The sequence below is a fragment of the Polypterus senegalus genome, chromosome 12, assembly GCF_016835505.1.
Source record: "Polypterus senegalus isolate Bchr_013 chromosome 12, ASM1683550v1, whole genome shotgun sequence".
Classification (NCBI taxonomy): domain Eukaryota; kingdom Metazoa; phylum Chordata; class Cladistia; order Polypteriformes; family Polypteridae; genus Polypterus; species Polypterus senegalus.
Window position 1 is genome coordinate 18,756,340 of NC_053165.1, and position 18,660 is coordinate 18,774,999.

Genomic DNA, 18,660 nt, shown 5'->3' on the forward strand with positions numbered 1-18,660 from the left:
AGTTTGGCACGCTTATTCCTTCAAGAAATTTGTCAGGACAGTTCAGCTTTCATTGCGACATCATAAACAGATCACACCATACAAAGTTCTGAAAGTTCAAAATCTCAGATTCAAAAGAATTGGCGAACCTGTGGACACGTCTCTCTTATAAAAGAAAAAATGTTCTGTGTGACTTCAACTAGGAATTAGTTAACTGTTTCATTTTCAACCTTGAGAGCTGTTATTGCAACTTGAATGTTTTTGAAGATTTTCCTTTTTTAGTCAAATCCCCAGGGCTGTCGTAACAGGATCATAGTCAACTGAGCAAAGTAGTGCACTGGGAACCCTGTTTTGAAACCTACATAGGCATCAGAAACATTATGGACCCCTATGTTCCTGGAGCCCATGGGCAGTGCCCATTGTGCCCATATGTTAAGATGGCCCTGCTCCAGGGATGGGTGCAAATATGCAAGCAGCTCATACAGCAGCATCTTCTCCTGCTGATTTGGGTAAGCTAACCATAAAACTACAAAAAATGTCATTCTCTGAAAATGAATAGAAGGAAAAAAAAATTGTAAACATATATAAGACTGACTGCGGTGGGCTGGCACCCTGCCCGGGGTTTGTTTCCTGCCTTGCGCTCTGTGTTGGCTGGGATTGGCTCCAGCATACCCCAGTGACCCTGTAGTTAGGATATAGCAGGTTGGATAATGGATGGATGGATATAAGACTGAATTGACTGAACTAATATGATCTGCAGTCTGTTATTATAAAGAACAGATGTCAACAGCTTAGTAGCTAAACACAATATGAAGGGAGACAAAGTCAGAGCGGCAAGATTGCGTTGGTTTGACATGTGCAGAGGAGAGATGCTACGTATATTGGGAGAAGGATGTTAAGGATAGAGCTGCCAGGCAAGAGGAGAAGAGGAAGGCCTAAGAGAAGGTTTATGGTTTATGGATTTAAAGAGGACATGCAGGTGATGAGTGTGACAGAGCAAGATGGAGAGGACAGGAAGATATGGAAGAAGATGATCCGCTGTGGCGACCCCTAATGGGAGCAGCCGAAAGAAGAACAAGAAGGTTATGTGGTAAGGTGCCACTCCCTTAAGTGACAGAAACATAAGATGGGATTAGAAAGAGAGTTGCAGTTAAGATCCAGGCAGAAAATCGTAGCTGCTGGGCCTGAGACAAGATCTACACTGTGGTGTGCAGCTTCCACAATACATGAAGGGGTTGATTGTGCCGCAAACAGAAAGAACAGCGCAGAATTACAGTTTGCACCATGGTAAAGGGGTTACTTAATGGTATAACGCAAGACAAAGAATGGGCTGGCGTCATGGGTTATCCTGGAATTAAAATCTTTAAGAAAATTGTCACCTTTGGTGTTTGAGAAAAGGAAGACTTGGTTCTTTTCCATGTTTTTAGCTATATACATAATGTTAACTAATTACTGGGCTTTAACTAATATTAGAAGCTAGTTTGAGGACCTTACTGTATTTCAATTGTTTTTCTCCTTTCATAGGCTAATATCGATAGTGATATTTTGCTAGAATTGGTCATTTTCTATTAATAGATATTTTTCAATTGCTAATTATTGAGTACTACTCAATGAAATTGAACAGCAGTCAGCCACAGAGCCTCCACCTCTAACACACGTCAATGGATGCCATTTTCACATCACTTTAATTGCACTCCGCTGTCCACGAATACCACTGAGCAACCACAAACCTATGTGGGCTTCATTTTGAACTCCATTGTAAAATACTGTTACTAAAGCAGTGTCACTAACACACATAATTCAATTATATTATCACTGTTATTTTTGAATATGACTCGTTATTACAAATATATTTACAGTCATAGACAAAATGGTGATTTCTGATTGGACGAATGAACTAAAAAGGTGAAATGCTCAACTTTCATATCATTTAACTGTGTTGTAGAACACCCAAATGTTGCGCCATGTGTACATTTTCTAACTTGTTCATTTTTGACATTCAAATGTTTTCCTGCTCTAATATTGTTCACTCTTACAAATAAAGGTGCCCGAGTGCATCTTCAGCGATGCCATAGGGATATAATTTTTGGTTCCCATAAGAGCCATCCACATGAAGACTCCAGAAAGAACGCTTTATTTAATTAAATCTGTAACAGGCTCCGTATAGTAAATAACCATGACTGGTAATAAATTTGTGTAATACCAGTTGGTCATGATTTTAAAAGGACTGTAGTTGCAGGTTTTCTTAATCTGTTACTGTCCTGCTGCACTCCTAAAAATCCTGGTTCTTTAATAACATTCTTTACTGGGTTTTGCAGTTCCTCATAGATCTATTGCTTGACAAAGCACAATTTCATTTGGGGAAGGGTTCTTTGTATACAGAGATGGTTCTTTGGTCTTTTAAAAACTTCATAATATGTAGAAAAAAAAGTGAAACCTTTAATGTGTAGGGGGCTGCATAGCAGGACAATAACAAATTAAGAAAACCTGGACTAAGCTGGTGTTACTAAACAAATGGAGTCAGAGACCTTTTGAAATCATAACCCATTGTTATTTCACAAATCAGATACCATTTATTTAAGGAGGCATTTAGAGCGTGCTTCACCATCTCCGTCACTGACTCCAAAAAATCTAAGCCAGTGCTATGGAGAAGATCCCACATGCTCGCCCTGCCCATCACCAGCAACATTAAAACACATCTTGGTGGGGTGGCAGACCAGCCTCTCTCAAGGCGGCTACATCTGGCGGCACAACCAGGTGCTACAGTGCTTGGCAGGCGTGCTGGAGAAGGAACGGACGAGTGTTAACGCCCTTCACTTCCCCTTTATTCCATTGGCCAGCAATAACATTAGTCTGGGAAGGAGAAGTTTGAGAAGGACATGCCACTCCATTACCAGACTCCGGGGACAGGTGGGTGGTGTGCGAGATTGGAAGTTGTTGGTGGACCTAGGTCAAAAACTCTGCTTCCTAGCTGAGACTGCATCTACCAACCTCAGACCTGACCTTGTGCTATGGTCGGAATCACTCCAGCTTGTCTATATCATTGAGCTTACTGTACCATGGGAGGTCTACGAGCACAAGAAGCTGTGATATGCTGATCTCGCAACTGATGTTCAAAAACGCATCTGGAAAGCTAAGGTCCGACCAGTTGAGGTAGGCTGCTGAGAGTTTATTGCCTCCTCAACATCAAGGCTACTCCGGGATTTGGGAGTGTGGGGACAGGCTCACCGGCAGAAATTGAAGGACCTCTCCAGAGCTGCTGAAAAGGGCAGTAAGTGGCACTAGCTCAAGAGGAAGAATTCCATCTGGGCTTCAACTTGGTAGATGGCATCTTGAGGGTGAGCCTGGGATGCCGGGATTCACTGCTGAACGCTCTGGAGATGTTGTGGGCCTATCAGCGAAAGGGGGACGCCCACTTGATAACCCAAAAAGGCTCCATCACTTATTTGATCATTCCACTGAATCTAAGCTGAAGGTCTCATGTATGCGAATTAAGGATGTAAACACCAAGTCCTATGAAACAGAACTGGTCATTTCCTACATGGAGCTACATAAATAAAGATCCTATTGTGGACAGGTCTTTTGGGAACCATTAGGTATCTCTCTGAAGAACCACTATGGTACCTTTTTAAAAAGTGTAGGTAGCCTACCAAACAATAAAGATTGATCTTCTTTTCTACATTTTAGAAACTTTTCAAAGCACAAAGAATCAACTTGATGTGCAGAAATCCATCCCAACATTAAAATGGTGTTTTGTCAAGCAATAGTCCAACAAGGGACTACACAATCCAGTAAAGAACCATAAAGTGCCACTAAAGAAGCAGTATTTTAGTCTGAGCGATTTCTCTATCCCAGGAAGGGATTTTTGCAAGTTCAGGGTCATGTTCAGAACTCCAGGGGTTAAATGGGGTGCAAAGCTAAACACAAAACATAAGAGACGTATTCCTGTCAGCAGTGGGTACTGATTTCTAAATCAGCAGACTGCTAGTCTTTCAACACCCAGTTAGAGTTTTTAAATTGGTAAAAATTCTAGAATGTAATAACTAAGTCAAAGAGCACACTTATTATAACTGTGTTTTTCTTTTACTTCAATTAATTTTCATCCGCTGTCTGACTTTTTTGAAGTAGTGTGTTTTATTGCCCTATTTTATTATGCGTACAACTGTCAGAGGCAATTGATGCAATTTGTATGAATTATCCTGTAATGTAATGTTTAATGTAACATGTGTAATGTTTTTTCCTATCTATCTATCTATCTATCTATCTATCTATCTATCTATCTATCTATCTATCTATCTATCTATCTATCTATCTATCGGTGCGCACACGTGGTGGCTTTGTCCTGCCGGCAGGAGGAGGCGGCTGGCTTCTTCGCTTCTTTTGCTCTGCCTCTCTTCGCTCGGGACCTTGGCAGATGGTCTTTACCCAGAGTGCATTGTTTTCATTTAGCCTCTCATTTGTCTGTTGTAATTGGATCCCAGTGGGGGAGCCCCAGCTCTTCTGCCCGCCTGCCTGCCAACCACCACCCCCTCCCTCTCTCTGTATATTGTTACGGTGTGACATCAGGATTATTTGTTACTGTAAAGCGTTTAACTGACAATGTGGAGCGCATCAGCCCGGGACTTATAGATATATCTACTGAACTGGAGCTGTCTTCGCTCTGCGTACTCGAACAGGTAAGGAGACCGGCTTGCCAGCCTCGTATTCATAGCAGCTCAAAGTTAAAAGTGAACTTGGCGTTCGTATGTTTGTTCTGTTTAATTCGGCGAGAGTACTAACTTCATTTTAGCGCACCTCCAACGCTTGGTCTGGAAGCGATGCTAAATTTAGAACAGCCGAAATCTACAAGATGAAAACTTATTAGCAAACCTAAAGGAGGTGCGTTTCTCCCTCGGTATATATGTATTTATTTACAGTTATATATTTTTTTCTGATATTTTCTTTGAAGGTCCAAGTGCTGATTTCACATCGCAAGTGGAATCGTTTTGATTTCAGGAGGACAGCTGCAGAACTGTTCGGGATATTTTCAAAACTGGTTAATGTTTGCCGACATTTAATATACCAGAATAGAATAATACGCTCGGTGTAGTCAGCCAGACATCGGGCTGGCAGGTCCGTTAGCAGATAGGGCGGCGGATTGTGGTGTGTGCGTTTGGGGCGGGCGGCTTGACGGGTGGGGGTTGTTGTTGTTGGTTTTGGTAGTGGGATTGCAATGTTACGGAGGTTCTCTGGGGGAATTGCAGGTGTAATAGAGCGGATGGGGTTAAACGATCCCTAAACACTACCTATAATATGTGAAGGCATGAGGAAAGCGAAGTAGATTGGCAGGTCCATGCCTTGGGAGCTTAGCTGCCCATGTCGTAAAGAAATGTTTACCAGATACCACTGTAAAAGAAATACAGAATGATTGAGTGAGCACCGTCCGAAACGCTCCATTGCTAGGAAATTATAACGTATTTTTCCTTTTTTTGGAACATAAACGTCCCCCGTGACGTCACATTCATCACAGAGTTTAGCTTATTCCCTGGCCTCCAACTAATTACAAGACCGAAACTCTTAAGTTATCATTTTCATCTGACAAATACACCAACAGACTATCATTATAGTATGCTGAACTAGCACCATCCTCACCTGCTTATCATTATTATTTATTCAGTGTTACTTCCAAGAAAATCCAGCCATGCGCTCGCTCCTCGGGGATGGATAATACGAGTTACGGTGATGGATTTAGCACTGCGCTTGAGTCGACTTTATTGTTTCCACTTTTTCATTAAGATGAAAAGTTAGAAATGCGTACATAAAGAAATAACGGTAAATTACTCGGGCCAGTTTTATCGGTGTATGATCGGACCAAGTTAGTCATACCTGAATCTGCATCTTTCTTTCTTTCTTTCTTTCTTTCTTTCTTTCTTTCTTTCTTTCTTTCTTTCTTTCTTTCTTTTCGAAACAAATATGCATTTATCGTTAAGAAAAGTCAGCCCACCACCACCACGGAGAGGACAGACGTTATGGACCGAAAGTTTAAAAACGTCGAAATAAACACAGCTGATCCGTTCGAATCTCCTATCTGGTGCTCGCAATTCGGTCTTATCATTGTTAGTTTTTCAGTACACCCGTGGAGTCAAGACTGGACGGCATTTCGGTTATTTATTATTATTATCCATCCATCTATTATCCAACCCGCTATATCATAACTACAGGGTCCAATCCCAGCCAACAAAGGGCGCAAGACAGGAAACAAACCCCGGGCAGGGCACCAGCCCACCGCAATTATTATTATTATTATTATTATTATTATTATTATTATTATTATTATTAAATCAGGAATGTTTATTTGTTGCGATGTACTGTTTTGTTAGGTCGGTTTTTATCCCTTCTGCTAGATCTGCTTTCTTTGGTTTCCTTCATAATCTGGTATTGGAGGGCATTTTTATGTCTTGCCGTGTGGTAAATGCAAATCACAAAAGTGTTAACCTAGAGCAAAATGTTAGAATGATATGGAAATGGAATTCAGCGAGATGCGTGCTCCGTTACCAACTGTCTCCAGTATATAACTTGGTGGGCTTTTCATAATTCACTCAGTCGGTTTTTTAAGTATTGATGTTGAATTTAACCAACAAGAAGGTGGACGTTTAAATGACTGAGATTCAATCGCGAAAGTTTGGCATCGTTTTTTTTTAAATGTAAAAAGTACGTTTTGGTAAACTGAAAAACAAAAACACGTTACTACAGGTAGGGTGGCACGGAGGCGCAGTGCTTAACGCAACTGCCCGACCGCGCCATCCCCCTCCCCCTTTCTCTTCTCCTCCACAACGCACCAATGGCAATCCGAGAGGTTTGCACGTGCCCGCGTAGATTTGTGCGTCAAGTCGATTAGCAGTTCTAAACTGGCTTAGTGTTACGTTTGCCTAACGAAAGACTGGCGCCTGTCCGGCTTCATTTGCAGACTTGCGCAGGATGGGATTAACTGGTTCAGAAAATGTATAGAAGAACGGATTCACTGAAATGAAGTTTTACATTTCATTTTCTATTCCTTGCAAAATACCAATACAACAGACGTTTGCAGTGGAGTGCAGCCTAGCCGTGTTTACCTTCTATTGCCAGGAGTTTTTCAAAGTTGTTCTTGTGCCTCTTTAAACGTGAAATGTTTTTAAATCTACATGTGGCCAAATGACATCAAAACATTATCTTAATCAGCTCCTGGCATATCAACAGTTGAATAGGACAGATAAGAATAGGGCATACAGTTGGAGAACATTCTACTTGTCAATCAGTAATGTTTTCCTGTGGAGGAGGAAAAGAAATAAATAACTAGAGAAGCAAAGAATGCCGTAAACAAGGGGACTATTCTAATAGTGCGGACCCCATAAAAAAAAAAAAAAAAATCAGTAAATGCCACTGATCTCCCACTGCTCTGTTATGTTTGCAATGATTTGCTACAACAAAAGTGATTCTAAAAAATGCGCTGGAACACATTTCACAAAGAGTTTCATGCCAGTTTCCCAGCTATCGTCAAGCAGACTTGTTGGCCATTCCCAGCATTTAAAATTCTGTTTCTGTTTAGTAGGTTGCACAAAGTAGTTGACTTTTGCATATTCTGCTAAATGATTTGATGTTACCAGACAGTTCCTAAGAACTGCCTTACAATACTACCCCTGAGATGCAAATCACAGTAAACTCTTTTGTTTTAAAAGCTGGACAGACATTTGGGATTTGTGTCTTGTTTTTATATGAAAAAAAGAATCGTTTTAGTAATTTGTGATCATCTTACTCATCTTATTTGTAATTAAGATCTGGTTGACTTATCAGCTTGGCCACTATCTGTGCGTTGATTATGCTGTCGGTTTATCCCTGTGTGTCTTCTCCCTGTAATCAGGTTGAGATAAATGGTGACTCTAGCCTGTCTGACCCTGAATGACTGTAGATAATCTGTGTCCTCTGCAGTGGCTCAGCATCTATCAGGGTCTGGCCCCATTCACAACCCAGAAATGGAAGAGTGTATGATATGTGTGTGTGTGTGTGTTTGAACATACAAAGCTCTCATATGGACAGACATCTTCAGAATATGCATCCATGTGTCAGCTAAAGTTAACCACCAATTGCCATCATAGTACAAGTGACTGCTTTCTGCTTCAAACCTCGATCAGTTACTGAGTCCCTGTGTCCTTCAGAAAAACAATATGTGTGATGTTCAAGTGGTCTGAGAAGGGCTGTGCTGTTAACTTATTGATCAAAGGTCTGCTGTGCCCCACATCTCTCTTACTATATACAGTACAGTATGTGTGTGGGGAGTTCATATATTAATTCACAATGTGCCATTGCTATCTATACTATCAATTTGAGTTTGCTTTGTGAAAAAAAATACTTTAAGTACTTAATGATTAAAACACTGCAAAATATGGAGTGGTACTTGAGATTACCATTCCCCAAAATGACTCCAAGCAGGGCAAAATATTAACAAAATGAAGGGAGATCAGGCAATGGATGGAGTGAGGGAAAGAAATCCTCACTGCAATGACTCCAGCTCTTTATAATAAATGTGTATTGAAAAGTAATTGAACTCATCTCATTCAGTAATTAATCTCAAAAAGCTGGAAATATTGCAGCTTAAGGCAAACATTTGTGATTAGGTTTATTCTGAAAAGTAATTATACTCTTGCTCCCTTTCTCTCTCTCTCTGTACATATACTGGATATTATATATATATATTCGTAGTCTGAATCACAATCTGATTGTATGGGTGGTTACCTACCAGGTAACGCTTGTGGTTGGTCTGCAAGTTGGCAAACATCTGCCACGGTGCCCTCTTCAGTTGCGAGAAGCAGATCATAGAATGTTACATAGTTAACTGCCAAATAATGCAAAGAGTATGTGACACGTGTTTCACCCTAATTCTGACGCTGAGGTTCGATCCCCGAGAGGGGGTTCAGCGAGTGTGTACGCCTGATGAGCCCAGAATTAGGGCAAAACACGTGTCGCGTACTCTTTACATTGTTTGGCAGTTAAACTGTGCAACATATATATATATATATATATATATATATATATATATATATATATATATATATATATATATATATATATATATATATATATATATATATATATATATATATATATATATATATATATATATATATATAGTAAATAAAAAGTATATATTCCAAAGAAACATAGATATAGTTATATATGCACACACACACATACATGTACACAGATTTCACACTAAGTGTTTAATCCTCTGGAACCCTGTTTATACATAACTATGCATTATTTATGTTAAACATTTACATGAAAAGTACAATGTACATGCACAAGCAGATGTGATACCTTTTTATATTTTTATGTAAATGTTTATTATGGTGCTTATTTAGCATAATGATATTGAATGTTAAAGTAATGCTAACTCTTGCATATATCTAGTAATTGATATAATCAGTTCAGCAAATAATGTCTTTCATTTCATGCGCCATCAGTCAATATGTGTTACTCATGATTAATATGCTTTTTTAGTTGCAGGTTTAAATTGGCTTTTTTCATTCATAAACATATATCCAGATTCTCTTAAACTTTATTTTTCTCTTTTTCGACCTTTTTCTGTCTATGCATATCTACATACAACATACAGTATAGACAGATAAACAGGGAGATACAAATGAAATATATAATAGATAGATAGATAGATAGATAGATAGATAGATAGATAGATAGATAGATAGATAGATAGATAGATAGATAGATAGATAGATAGATAGATAGATAGATAACATTTCTAATGTATTCTTGTTAAGCATCCTTCCACTCATGTGCCCAAGTTTGTGCCGTGGACTATATCAGGTCATATCTCCATATGGAATCCAAATATATGTTCAAAAAGCTGAATCTATCTATCTATCTATCTATCTATCTATCTATCTATCTATCTATCTATCTATCTATCTATCTATCTATCTAGCTACCTTATCCTGCCTACTATACTAAAATCTATCTATCTATCTATCTATCTATCTATCTATCTATCTATCTATCTATCTATCTATCTATCTATCTATCTATCTATCTATCTATCTATCTATCTATCTATCTTATCTATCTATCACCATTTGTGGGTACATATCACAATCACATTTATTCCTCGGTCAGGTATATGGATTTGCCTTGCTACTTTTTAAAACTGCTCAACACAATGTGCCACACATTGTGGCATAAAGCCCCTAGTAGGTATGCCCAGTAGTATGTTGCACATTAACCTGGCAGTATAGAAATCATACGTGCATTCACAGTATTTTAAAGTATTATGCAGGCGTATTAGTTGTATTCATTGTGCATTATAGTATATAGAGAACAGTCTGAGAGGTAAAGTGCAGCTGTGTAAATGAGTAGGTTATTCTGTACAGTATATGCTCATAAATTCACACATAAATAAGTTGTCTAAATAATCAGGTTATACTAAAGCTTTTGACCTGAAATGCTTAAAGTTAAATTTTCATTTACATTAGAAGAAACGTCCTGCTGAATTTCAGTTCACGGCTGAAATACAATTTAGTTAACAGTGACCCTTCTTTGTTATACTTTCCTTAAATTAACAAATCACCCATATTTAGTGAATTACATGGGTGATGTAGTGGGTGTCACTGCCATTCCACGGGTCCAGTGCCCACGTGCCCATTTGCTGTCTGTGTATACTATACACGTGCTCTCTGTGTCTGTGTGGGTTTTCCTCTGAGTTCTCTGTTTATCCTCCCACATCCCAAAGTTTGGGTTACTAGGCAATTCCCATCCCAGTTGTCCCTGTGTGATTGTCCGTGTGGGTGTTTGTCTTCTCTGATGTCCCAGGATGTTTCCTGTTGTGTGTGTTTGTGTTGTGTTTTTATAAAAATAATAGTTTTGTGTGAATAGTCATTTTTCAACATTTTATCTATATATCCTAAACTTCAGGATTATTTAATGGTAGCAGCAGTAAACTGACATTTTTATAAAGATTTAAAAACAGAATGCTAAAATAACAAATTCCTTTCAGTCCCCTCTCTTCGTGTTCATTTGTAAGTGTTGTACAATGGCACCCATTTAGCTCAATATCCGTTATTATAGTACATAATGAGTTTATGAGAGATCATGTCAAATAGTACACTTCCTGAACAATAAAAGGTGAAAGCAGACAAATCACAGAAGAAAAATGGCTTGTGTTGTGACCGTGGCTTGAGCTGATAAGGATATAGAGTCAGTGATTAAAATAGACCCTGAAGTCATTTGTTAAGTGTCTCGGCTTGGATTGCTATGCTTAGCAGCCACTCTGCCTGAATATCTGGCAGGTACTTGTTTGCTGTCTTATTGTTAAAGCTTAAATGAAAACAGCCATTTATCACTCTTAGCTCGTGACAAGCTGTGTGTTGATCTGAAGTCTGAATCAGGGATGGCCTTCATTTGGAAGATGTTCAGTTAGTTAAGGTGAAGGTTCTTTAAGACCATTGCATAGTGTGCTGGGGTTCATTCAGAAAACAATATAACATCTGAACAGGTGTCCATCCTACAAAAAAGTAAAAAAAAAATAAAAAATGATATATTATGGTAGATTTCACATCACTTTTTCTTGATAATGAATCTTTCCTAAGAGGTCAGATGTCAAAGTAGTATGTAGAAACAGAGCCGTGTAAATGCACTTACTGTAGCTGTGTGCCAGCGTAAAGTCATTATTGAGCTATTTGTGCACTCACTTGAGTAATGAATGTGTGCTGAGTGACGGAAATTGGCGTGAACTCAAAAGCAGATTTGACCAAAAGAATTTAACTTGCTAAATCTGTTTGCCTCGTGCAAAGGTCTAAGACCTAATTAAGGAAGGTTGGCTGTTTTCTTCCATCTGTTACGTTCCTCTCCCTAACTAAGAAGAGTTTAGACCTTTTGTATCCCCTTCTACTAAGTGGTGCAGATATGGCGATGGATGGATGGCTCATGAAGCAGATGGCAGGGGGCTGGGGATGGGTGGAGAAAAAAAGGCAAAGCCGAAAGCACATAATAAGATAGACAACTTCAAACAGTATCAAAAACACAAGGACCTGGCCATAAATACATATTAATGCTTCTGCATGTTCCTTAATATTTATCCATTTGGACTGTTAGTTGTCTATGTATCTATTTACTCATTTAGTTCCATTACATAGTGCTCTTCACTCAGTACAGGCTCAGATTGCTTACATGATATCAGTTAAATACAAAAACATAAAACATGCAACAGTTGCATTCATAAATACACAGGTCAACGTATTTCATTTTTAGTGACTTGTTTATTTTGAAGTGGTTGAAAAGAATCAAATATTTTCAAAGTAATTGAGTTAATGGTTACACTAGGATGTTGTGAAGGCATAAATGTTGGGACACACCATCTTATACAAAGCCATTATTGTGTTTGGCACATCCATGTTGAGAGCTTCACTTTCTTTCTTCCTTGGCACCTCCTAGACCATAATTAGCATAACGTGTAACAAATGTGATCAATAGATAGTACATCACTGATTTATGCTGTTTTTAATTATTTAAATATATGTATACTACATATATATATATAGAAAAATAAAAAGATAGGGAGATCATAAAGGGTTGGGGTTCATCTAGGCACTTCATTTAATGAAGGTGGAAATAAAGAGAAAAAAAGGAAAAGCAAATTCCAATAAAATTACTGGGCATCTTTTGCCAATTTCTAGGCTTTACTAACGGCCTCTTTCAAGTTTAAAGTTCCTGCATTAGCAATTTCTCCCATCGGAGATGTGTCCCTCATAAAGCCGTTTTCATCAGTGAATGCCGACTTCTGGTGTCGCCACTCTTTATATAGTTCCTGGGGTGGAAGAGGCAGGACCTCCCGATGAAACCTGCAAGTGATGTCAGAAGTTGCCTCCAGACTCATCCTCTTCTATGCAAATGGAATAGAAGGAGGTGTTAGTGGCCACAAGTTTTTAGGTAGGTGATTGAGGCAGGTGTATCACCCTACCAGAGCCTTGTAGATGCGCAAACAGTGCCAAGGGTTTGGAGCACAGAAGCTCAACCCCACTGGGGCCCGTGGCCATCACCAGGGGGTGCGTGGAAAACGGCTATGCCTTTCTCTGGAGGTTTGCGGCCACACCTGGAAGTGCAGCTAGAAGGAGATCATAGAACAACTGGAGCGCTTCCGTGTGCTCAATAAAAGGAATCAGCTGCCACAACTCGAGGAGCCAGAGTCGGGAGGTGTATATAGGTATATGTCATGCTATAATGTACTAATATATATATTACCTCATAGTAAAACAGAACAGTGTAACATAGATAAAGTGTTGGGGTCCATGGTGGAACCCTGTTTAACTGGTGAGCTCAATAAATGAATACAAGGAATTAGTATTTCCTGAATTACAGCCTCCTCATCCCAAAATAAGCGTTTCCGAAAATGTAGCTCCATCTTCTTCAGATTCAGCTGAATATCAACTGTCAGTCTATTTCGTTCTTAAATGATGGGTGGAGTAGAAGGGGCTGAACCTGTGACAATGAAGAGGAAGTGACATTACTGGTCCTCCCAATTTTCTTCATCTGGTCTAAAAGCAAAGAGGGAAATGTTGCTAACATCGGTGTCACACCACTCTAAATCTCCCTTGTTCCGACCTGATTTGAGCCTGCAAAACACTCCCTGGTTGCATGTTCTTAGAATATATAAAAAATGTTAAAAAATGCCCACTGGTGAAGGATATTACCAATAAACCCTGGCTAGTAATAAGGGAAAGCACAGGATTTATTCTTAACAAAAATGCTCTGTAATAACATGAAGCTCTGTGGACAAAAACAAAAAGCAAAACAGAGTTGCCAACAAAGACAATCCAAGGCAAGCAAAGTCCAAAGTCTGGTCAAAACAGAGGAAATGATCAAAGATCCAAGAAAGTTACAGAAGTACAAAGCGCAGAAATAATCTCTGCTTACACTTACCAACGGCCAAGCAAATTCCAAAGAACCTTGAGGGACAGTGGATTGCTCTGCCTTTACAGGGCTGAGGACAGTCCCTTGCGGTCATGGGCAGTTGACCCCAACCTTTTAGGGAACCGCCCACAAAACACAAAATGCAAAATAGATAAACAAGTACAAACTAAACAGGAGGCAATATTAACGTGAAAACTCAAAAATGAAGAAAAAAAGACATTAAACGTGAATTTGAACTCCAGCAGGGGAAGGAACCTTGGCTGAAATAAAACTTAGCACACATACACTGTATATATATACCATATGACCATATATTTTATATACGTTTATACTGTATACCTAGATTTGGCTTGCATCCATACACAGCAACAACAACAACATTTATTTATTTAGCACATTTTCATACAAATAATGTAGCTCAAAGTACACATATAAGGTATTTTAGCCAGTACTGGAAATATGAGATGACATGCCAGCTGCAGATTACAGTTGCAGGTCTTAAAAAACTGAATTGAATTGGATTGCTTATTGAGCAGATTTTGTAAATGATAGTTAAATAATCTGATAAAAAGTGGCAGTACTACTTGTTGCAAATGCTGTGACTTTAGTGGCTTAATATCTGAGTGCAGTTGTGTTGGATATCACCAAGCCATGCTGCCTTCTGACCTTTTCTCCAAACCAAGCTAGATGGACACAGCTGGAGAGTCACAACCTAAACCTCATATAAGCACCTTGCCTTTGTTCCTGATGCACCAGAGAATGCAAACTGGCAATCGCAAATGCTGCAGTTTTGTACCCAAACGGATAACTAACGTTACTGACTCTGTCACTTCCAGTCATGCTATGATGCACTAAAGTGGAATTTTCAACAGTTTCTTCTAAACCAGGGGTGCTGGGCCTTTTTGTCTGGCGCCTGTATGATTTACTTAAAACAATCTTTAGCAGGGTGCATGTATGGCTATAGCATGCGGTGTAGGTAAGAGAGTGCTCTGCCATAGGACTACATATGTTCAAGCCTGCAATCATCAAAATCACAGGATACCTGATTTGTCCTTGCTAGTGTATTTAAAATGGTAAATGGCCTGTATTTGATATAGCGCCTAACTAGAGTTCAAGAACCCCCCTAGGCGCTTTACAACACAACAGTCATTCACCCATACATTCATACGCTGGTGATGATCAGCTACTATGTAGCCACAGCTGCCCTGGGGCACACTGACAGAAGTGAGGCTGCCAAACACTGGTGCCACCAATCCTTCCGACCTCCACCAGCAGGCAAGGTAGGTTAAGTGTCTTGCCCAAGGACACAACAGCTGCATTCTCATGCCGGAAGCCAGGATCGAACCTGCGACCCTCCGATTGCTGGACAACCCGCTCTACCGACTGAGCTACTGCTGCCCTAATATATTTGTTATAATGTATATATATTTAATATGATTGGTGTCTAATGCCAAAAGACTACACAGCCCCACCTGATAATTTTACAGTACGTAAACTTGATTCAGTTATTCATTCATAACTACCCATAATGTAAAGTCCCAGAGGTTTTGATACTACAGGTATCACCACAATGGTAGCATTCCTCACCCTTTCTAGCAGACAAAGGCTAATGCACACTACTTTGGCTAATATAGACATCTTGCTAAATAGGAGCTGATGTAAGGGATCCTAGAAATATGTGAAGTTTAGTCACCCTAATCACTGGGGACTTTACAGGAGTACACTTGTCTTACCAAGACGTAATAGTGTCACTTTCTTTTTTTTATGGCTCCAACCTTAGCATTTTATTCATATTTTGTACTATAGTCACTAATAACAAAACTCATTGCAGCCTGTGACATGCTTTATTTGTAATCTTCTGTCCTGTCATGTTTCATTTTGTGTAGTTTGGTGTTAACAGAAGAGAGGAAGAACCCACAGTTCATTTTCCATTTAGGACATAAACTATGAGATTTATTTCCACTTTATTGTGCCTTATTCCACCATGTTTTTCCAACAGTTTTTTTGACCTTTGAGTAAAAAACATGTTGAGTGACATAATGGTCTAACCTGGTCCTTTTTTAGCTTCTCCCCATTAATCCTGGTATAACTGTTTTTGCTGTCCCACAGTAGCCATTCTCCTGCAAGTGGGAAGGATCCAGATAGAATATGCATGTTGGATTAGAAAGCTCTGACACTCCATTTGACTCTGGGAAGCAGTGGACAGTAATCACAGTACCGTATATACTAAAGAGACACTGCGCTGGAATACCCATTGGTGGGCAGCCACCATTTATCCCCATCTAATTTCTGCACAGCCACATTTAAGACTAGTTAATCAAAGCCAAGTATATCGAATGGTGCTGAGACACATGCACCTGTGACTCCTTTACCACACGATTCAAGACAAAGGAGATATTAAAACAAGCAACAGCTAAAAGTTTAGCTTATGCCCCTCTTTTACACAGCAAATGGCTTACTTAAATTTGTGTTTCTGATTTCTTCTCTTAATTTAAGGACCGGCAAAGAGAGAGGGATATCAATTGCCATACTGGCATTGTTAGTAAGCACCTGCATGAAGCCAGTCCTAAAAGGCAATGCAAAGCATATGGCATTGGGCTAAAACCGTGATTGTGTTTTTCGTGATGTGAAATATAGCTTGTGATTTTTGCCCTGTTTTGAACATTAAATGCAAAGCTTAAAATATTAATAACATGTCCATCACCTGGTGACACACACTCATAAAAGAAATGGTGCGACAAATTCCAATTTCTTGTGCTTGTACTGTAGGTCCCACCTGGTATACCGTGTAATAATAACATTAAAATGGATAAGTGTGACTGACCTCCTGCCGGGGCTTTACTGCCTCATTATATGAACACGAATTGTGTCCTTGCCCTCATGGCACCTCTCCATTCTTGCTTATGTGAAAAGTCCGGGTGGAAGCTGCATACATCATTTTAAAAGTGAACGACTTAACAAAGACAGCCTGAAGGTGCAATGTTAGTGCCTCGCTGACTGCAGAACCCCGGGTTCAGATGCTGACCTGTGTACTGTCATTATTCAAATTGAAAATTCTGTCTGTACCTTTGTGTACTGTGAGGTTTTCCTGAAAAAGGTGTGCATGTTAGGCTAATATGTGACTGTTTAGTCCAGTAAGTGTACTGTGACCTATAGGGGGCTCACCTGCACCCCAAACACCCAGAAACAACAAAACCATAGTCAAGGGTTCAAGGAACGATGTCTTTATTCAAAGCAAAAAATACTTTCTACAGGTTTTTATTACCAGATAAATCAGTTACAGTTCCTTTCCTTTCCTTTCCTTCTCAACCTCCACTCTCCTCAGAGCAATCATTGTCCACCTACTCCCAACACTGACTGGTGGATGAGCCCGAGCATGGCTGCTTTACAACAGAAACCCTGGAGTACTTTCGGTGCAATAGGATCGCCACCTGGAAGCATTTCTGGGTTTGGAGGAAACTTTCTGTAACAGGGGAGCCTGCTTCTTGTGGCACCCAAGAACCCAAACAGGGCCTGCTCAGCAAAACTACAACTCCCATGCAGCCCTGCAGGTGTCCATACAGGAACCATACCAGAGGGACACTGCCACCTGGTGTACTGGGGGAACTCAAAACCTTGGGAGGTAGTCACCCACTCTTATTCCCATATAATGGCATCCCAAATGGGAAAAGTACCACGAGCCAACTTATGTCGGGATGCATGTCCATCCACGTTCTTTCCTTTATCATTGTGTTCATTGGTAATTGTGGTGTGGACTTTGAAGAGGTAGTGTGAAAAAAAAAATTATTTGAACCCAGGACTGTCTTGGTGTAATTGTGTCTCAGGGTTTGGTGGTGCCCCCAAAGGTCCCTATATATGTATATCTATCTATTATAATAAAAAAATCTTGGGTCGAGACGTCATCATCTCGGAGAGACACTTTGAAGTCCCACGAGACTTCTTGCACGTCATGCCCTACTTACAAACAATTTCTTAGAGACACTTTAACGTCCCGCGAGACGAGGAAGTGAGACAAAAGAATAGCTGCTGTACAGCCCTTTAAATGATCGACGTGCAGCGCAACATGCAGATCACACAGCTCGGTAGCAGCTAGCAGCAAGCCAGCAGCTGATCCGTCCGCATCTCCCTAGTGTGCGTTCAGCCCCCTCCCTTCACAATGCAAGCGTCAGAGACGTGAAGTGGCTAGTATATATATATATATATATATATATATATATATATACAGTATATATATATATATATATATATATATATATATATATATATATATATATATATATATATATATATATATATATATATAAAATCCTAAGCCTAAAAGTGCAACGATTTTGTGCAACAATTTTATGTCACATTTTTATGTTGCTTTAAATTGGGCTTATTTTAAAATCTACATATTTATGTTTGGTATCATTCCTTTCAGACTTTATCAAAATTTAATGTGATGTCATATTTTAAGATTCTTATTATCAAGAACTCACGTCCCGCGGGACGGGACTTTGTGTCTAGAGATTTAACCATGCCCAGGGCCAGTAATAAAAGACAAAGAGTAGGACAGCTGCTGTACAGGTTTTTAAATGTTTGAAGTGCCGCGCGAGATGCAGATCACACGCACGGCACGGCAGCAGCAAGCCAACAGCTGATTAAGCAAAGAGGAGGTAAAAAAACTGTATTTGTTTCCCATTGTATCACTGTTTAAGAGGGGGTTTCGAAAGAGCGACCGCATCTCCTTGGGGTGCGTTCAGCCCC

The 18,660-nt window shown here is 39.6% G+C and overlaps 1 protein-coding gene across 3 annotated transcripts in view; it reads left to right on the top strand.

The window, feature by feature from the left end:
- Nucleotides 1–4,477: 4,477 nt before the first annotated feature.
- The window catches only part of pcbp4 (poly(rC) binding protein 4), a 181,772-nt gene continuing 167,589 nt past the window's right edge, over nucleotides 4,478–18,660 (top strand). For 2 of the 3 annotated variants that reach the window (XM_039770813.1, XM_039770814.1), the window contains exon 1: nucleotides 4,496–4,655. The gene's annotated coding sequence lies outside the window, so the exon portion shown is untranslated. Of the gene's footprint in view, nucleotides 4,656–18,660 lie in introns of all 3 variants that reach the window. The other variant, XM_039770815.1, reaches the window with a different exon arrangement.